Source organism: Pteropus vampyrus, unplaced genomic scaffold (assembly GCF_000151845.1).
Source record: "Pteropus vampyrus isolate Shadow unplaced genomic scaffold, Pvam_2.0 Scaffold556, whole genome shotgun sequence".
NCBI lineage: Eukaryota > Metazoa > Chordata > Mammalia > Chiroptera > Pteropodidae > Pteropus > Pteropus vampyrus.
The window spans coordinates 537013-543103 of NW_011889337.1; the positions used below are offsets into that span (position 1 = coordinate 537013).

Sequence of the window (6091 nt, forward strand, 5' to 3'; positions counted from 1 at the left end):
CTAGGTCAGCATCCAAGCCAGGACTAGAATCCAGACTAGGCTATTTGAAATCCCATTTTAAGAGGGATTTTATATATTCAAGTCTTCATTTGTTTCTTATCAAGTGCCTCTTTCTCTAGCTTGTTGAGTCAGGGGATCTGGGAAGAGGGCTGGCTCGTTGAAGAGTTTCAGTTACACAACATGACATGTAGCCTGGTTTTCAAGTAAGCCTGTGCTCCTGTGGGCACGAGGCTGGAGAGAATCTTACCTTTCCTTACAACAGTATCATCTGCCAAACATTTGCAAAATGGATATTCGTCATCCAATCTTAACCATTAGTAAGCACGGTGAGCTGAGCATCAGAGTGGGGAGAAGTACTAGAAACCGGGCTTTATCAACACTCTGCTAAAAAGTCTAATGATGTTGACCACGCCTTTCTTCTCAGAGCAACGCACGTTCCTCTATGCAGTAATCACGATGTTTAACTATATAGTTCAGTTGTTTGTAGAATAACATCTATCTCCCCATCTAAACCATGAGCCCCAAGGTGGCAACAACCATGTCTGTTTTGCTCACCGCTATATTCTCCATGCCTAGGAAATGGTATGTATTCCAAAATATTTGGCCACCCAATGGATGAGGTTCTCTCCTCTCTCGGCTTTCATAATCCTGTACTCTCCTAATTTTTCTACCACATGTCTGACCTCCCCTCCTCTGTAGCCTTCACACGGTCTCACCTTTGTTTTTCCATATCCATGGATCCCTTCTTTCTACTTCAAGTACCACATCTTTATCAATGACCCTCAAAACACTCTCTCCAGCTGATTTCTTTCCAGAGGTCCAATTTCACATTTTTCAACTGGACCCAATACCTCTTGCTAGGCTATAGTAATAGTGCTACCTACGTGACCTCAGTCAAATCAAGTCACTCCCCTTTTCTCAGAATCAGTTTACTCATCCATAAAATGAGGGGGTCGCTTCTCTGCTGCATATAGAACAAAGTCCTAATTCTAATTTTCCAAGCTAACATTCAGTCTTTTTACAATCGATCCCTCCCGCCAAACATTTCTTACATCCTTCCACCATACACTTGACTCCAACATAACCAACCGAGCCCTCTGCTTTTCTGGCCTCTGCCTGGAACACCTTTCCCATCCCCCAAACTCTGCATGTTCCAAGTCTGTGTAATCTTCAAAGCCTAGTTCAAACCCCAATTCCAGGAAGCTGTCTTTGATCTCCTTGGCTGCAAGCCCTTTGCCTCTCTTTTACGGGTGTAGACCTCATTCTTCAAGTTTTATAGTTGTTTATATATTTCTTCTCTCTTCCTTAACTGTCATTTTGGAGGGCAGAGGCTATTTCTAAATCAGCCTGTATTTCCCGCATTGCCTTTGGCTCCTAGTATGACTTAGTAGCCTTATACTGAATGGATTCACTGTAGGCCCTATCAGTCACCTTGATTAAAAGACATTAATCATTCTCACTGTTTCTGGACCAAAATTCTTACAGTGGCCCGCTCCGGCTATACCAGCTTTTGTTCAATAGCGCAAACTGACTACGCTTCTCTAATCTCACGGCCCTCGTGCAAGCTCTTTCCTTCCTTCATCTAGAAAACTATTCCACCCTCTCCATCATGCCCACCCCACCCCCATGTCTCTACTCAGCCTTAATGTCCCTTCCTCAAGGAAGCTTCTCCGAAACTCCAAGCTAGATCATTTTCCTGTTATATACATACCTTCATAGCCCCCATCCCCCATCCCCATCGCATTTATCACTGTTAAAATAACACATTCGTGTGATTATCTGATTTATGGTCTCTTCTCCATGCAACCAGAAGCACCAAGTAAGCAAGGACCCTGTCTGTTTTGTGTCATCTGCATGGTGCCTAACTATGTCACTGAAAATAAAAGCTGTTGAATGACTGAATTGAATGACTGAGCTAAAGGGAAATGCTTGAGACTCAGAGCACAGAATCTTCGCCTGGATTCCTACAATTCCTTCAAAATAAAGTTGAGATGTCACATAGCTCTCTGGGACAGGTGAGCTGGCCTTCTAGTCACCATAAGAAATTGGTTAAAAAGGGTAAATACTCTCTTGAATGAAAACCTAAATTACCTTTAATGACTGTATGCCCCCAAAAGGCATAACTAACACCAAGTGGTTTATTCACTCACTTATTAACAAACATTTATTAAGTACCTACTCTATGCCATATGCTAGGCTTGTGGCTGACGGTACAATAAACTGGACTGATACAGCTCCCTACTTGCTCAGAATATTCAATTTAAGAGTGGAATTTATATAAGCTTTTAAAAAAACCCTTTATGACAGTCACAACATGTACTTTGTGAAGGTGTGTTAAGTTCTCCATCAAAGATATTTAACCTGAGGGTGAAAGATCATCTGGCAGAGACGATTTAGAAATTACAACTGAGCCCCATCTGGGTCTTTTAAATTAGGGATGCAGGTAGCCTAGACGACGGAGCTCAAATGTGGTCCACGGATCAGTGCCTGTCTGTGAACTTTTGTTACCGGGGAGCGATGACCTCAATGCAGAAAGTGACAATAAGCCCTTGCCAGATGTTATAGCAATTTGATGAGGTTAATGTCTGTTGAAGCTAATAGTAAAAGTATGAGCTTATGTTTTGTATGTTTTTTTCTTTCATTTTCTACTAATTCATAGGTAATGTATTTTACTAAACCGTCTGTGATAGATTGGAAAATTTGAAGGGGTAAAAAAACCTGGTCCTTCACCAAAATAGTTTGAAAAGCACTGGAACAATGGGTTCAGGATTACCTGGCATTTTGTTAAAATGCAAAATCTCAGGTGCCACCCCAGACCTTCCTGATCAAAATTAGCATTTAAATAAGATTCCCAAGGGATTCTTTCACACATTAAAATTTGAAAAGCACTGGCCTAGATGATTTCTCAAGTCCCTTAGAATCCCGAGGTTTTATAATTTACTTCAGACAGAAAATTGCTGAGCTGAAAGACCCAGAGAGAAAGTCATGAGTCCAACCAAAGTCATTGGCAAATTAGCAGAGCTTGGAATTGAACTCGAGTTTCCTAATACCCGTCAGCTTTCTACCCTGGCACACTGCATGCTCACTCCCATTCTACCCAATCCCGCTCCATGCCATCTCTCGACGATCTCATTGTTTTATCAGATTGTATTGTTTTAGCAGAATGTATCTCAGAAACAACGTATTCTTCTTCTTTCCATATACTGTGTGAACCTTGAATCACCACTATTTCAAGTGACTCCTTTATGATCATTGTCCTTAACCCCTGCTTCTGCAATCTGCCCACAAGCCCATTCTCCAGCTGCCGGTTGGACATTTAGGAGCTTCAGAGGGACTAACATCCATCTACTCCTGGTCCTTAGGAAAAGCAAAAGGAGCTTCTTTGTTCCCATCAGTCCACACGATACCAGATAGCAAGCTTTTCCAAGGAAGAGAACATACACTAGCAACGCTGCTTCAGAAAGCTCAGCAGGAGCATTTTGTGGCTGACGAACCAGAGAATGGGACACTAGACTACCATATCAATAAAAGTCTAGTCTCCCAAATGAAGCAAATGATGATCCTTTACATGTGGTCTTGTCAGATCCAAGGCTTGAGTGAGAGAGGTGACGGCCGTAACTATCTGAAGAGAGCCGTTACTAAGAAGAAGCCAATTTGTTCCAGGTAGCACCAAAGAACCAATGAAATAAAGGGTACAGGGAGACAGATATTGGCCTATAATGGGGATCATTCTCTGACAATCAGAGTTTCTCGAAGATAGAAAGAGCCATCTACTAATGAGCTCTCTGTCACTGCAAGGGAGTTCCCATAGAAATCAGTCAAGGAATTAAATGCTTAGAACAAATTCAAGAACTGGATAAAGTTTAATGACCTTGAGGGACTCTTCGAGTTCCAAGGATTTAGCATTCTAAAAATTTTAGGACAGGGTGATGCTATACCACAACACGATCTGGTCCTAAAGGGAACAACTCTTTCGCTCGATTTGAGATGGACGACACCACGACAGTGACAAAGTGAAGTCTTTCTAGGCATCCCTTCAAAGGGAAGAAGGCTGGCCAAGGAAAGCCTCTGGGGCAGCTCCTACAGGAAACCCAGGTGAGGCTTCGCTCCACGACGGCCAGCCACCATGCCTCATTCTAAGTCCTGTTATGCTACACAAAGACCAAGCTACTACTTTCCAAAAAAAAAAAAAAAATCTGCCAAGCACCACCCTTCCTACTGTACCTACATATGCCTAACAGAGAGAGGTGTAAAATTCTACCCAAGAAGGCAGTAGTACTCAACGGTCTAGCCCATGCGTTCTGGAACCAGGTTGCCTGTGTTTTAATTCTCAATTGGGACATTTAATTACTCTGTAACCTTAGACAAGTTACTTAACCTCTCTGTGCCTCAGTTTCCTCATCAGTAAATCGAGGAGAACAATAATACCTGCTTCATAGGGTTGATGTAAGAATAAGACACATGAAACCCTCAGCCCAAGATCTAAAAGTTACTAAGCCGTCAGCAATGTTAGCAATCAGTATTGTTGATGTTATAATTACTATCATTGGCAGTCAACGTTGATAACTCAAAAAGCCCTAATGAAGCCACCAGGTCCCGCCCCCTACCAGTTCAGAGAGGCTACACTACCAGAGTGTCAGCCAGTCCCTGCAGAGCTGCAGACATCCAGAACCTGCTGACCCCTCAATAAACCACACCATTCCCAGCAGGAATCCTGGCTCCTCACCCAATCTCTCTCCACCCAGCAGCCGCCCCTCCCCCCAGTCCTCCTGCCTAGGCCACCGTCAGCCACAGCAAGAGGAGCTGCAAAGTGGGAAGCCAGTGCCATACAAACCATCAGGTGTTTCTTCCCTCCCAAGGACACAGCTGGGCCAAATACCATGCCTGCCGGTGGTGGTATGGGGTAGGGTATCTAAACCCCTGGTCTAGCCCGTCAGCTCAACTGCCTGGGGTGGGGAGTGGGCAGGCAATGGGCTTTCCCCACAGGGGAGCAAGAGAAGCCTCCTAAGTTTGTGAAGGAACTCAGGCCCAACCCCACGATGAGCCTCTGAAAGGAAGGGGGGAGGTCTCGATCTGCTTTTAAAGGAAGCAGTTATTTACAACTTTCTATTCACTTGCATCCTGGGGAGAGAAGAGGGAGACGGGGAAAGCGGGTGAATGGTATTCTCCTCCTTCCTTATATCCAGCAATGAAAAGCAGCTGCAGAGAAAGAATTAAAAAAGCAAGGATGCTCCGGCCATTACCCCATCCCGGTGCCGAGGGCTGTTCTGGGGGGTCATGACAGTGCTGTCTGCTCTGGCCAGGGGCCACTCGGCTGCTTCCTGCAGCAGCTGCTGGGCCCCCCAAGCAATTTGCAAGGTCAATGCTGACCTGCTTCGGAAGAGGAACAAAACAATTCACTGACAATGAAGCAAATCGCGCATACACCACATCGCCACCTCCCCTCCCCAAATCAGGTTTTACCCCAGTGCCTGCCTGCCTTGATGCTGACTCGGGGCTCCCACCAGCCCCGCTGGGAAACCCAGGATAGCATCACAGCTGCAGATCATGCCTCGCCTCCCCGGCCAACCCAAGGAGACTCTCGGCACAGGGAGACATGCTATCGCTAGAGGAGACCTGAGCCTGGGGGAGGGGGAAGGAGGGACAGCTCTGTTTCTTACCAAGCGCCACAGTCACTTCCCCGAAGTGGAGAGAAGAAAAGGATGAATGAACTGAAACAAGTTGGAGGTTGAGCCCTCACAGAGCTCGGCTTCCTCTTTCCCTGGGTCTCTATTCTGGTCCCTCTCTCCTCTGTCTGGTTTGCTTGCTTGCTTGCTTGCTGGCTTGCGCGCGCTCACGCTCTCCCTCTCCCTCCCTCTCTCTCTCTCTCTCTCTCTCTCTCCCTCCCTCCCTCTCTCCCTCTCTCCTCCCTCTCCTTTCTCTTCTCTCTCTTCTCTCTCTTATCTCTTCTCTCTCCTCCCTCTCTTCTCTTTCTCTCCCCCTCCCTCCCACCTCCCTCTCTCCCTCTCTCCCTCCTCCCTCTCCTCTCTCTCTCTCTCCCTCTCTCTGTCTCTTATCTCATCCTTCCCTCCTTTTCTCCTCCCCTCCCCCT

At 45.8% G+C, this 6091-nt stretch overlaps 1 protein-coding gene across 1 annotated transcript in view; it reads right to left on the bottom strand.

Moving 5' to 3' along the window:
• Window positions 1–5883, bottom strand: part of GABRA3 (gamma-aminobutyric acid type A receptor alpha3 subunit) — a 202136-nt gene extending 196253 nt beyond the window's left edge. The window contains exon 1 of the mRNA XM_011384036.1: window positions 5661–5883. The gene's annotated coding sequence lies outside the window, so the exon portion shown is untranslated. The remainder of the gene's footprint in view (window positions 1–5660) is intronic.
• Window positions 5884–6091: the final 208 nt, after the last annotated feature.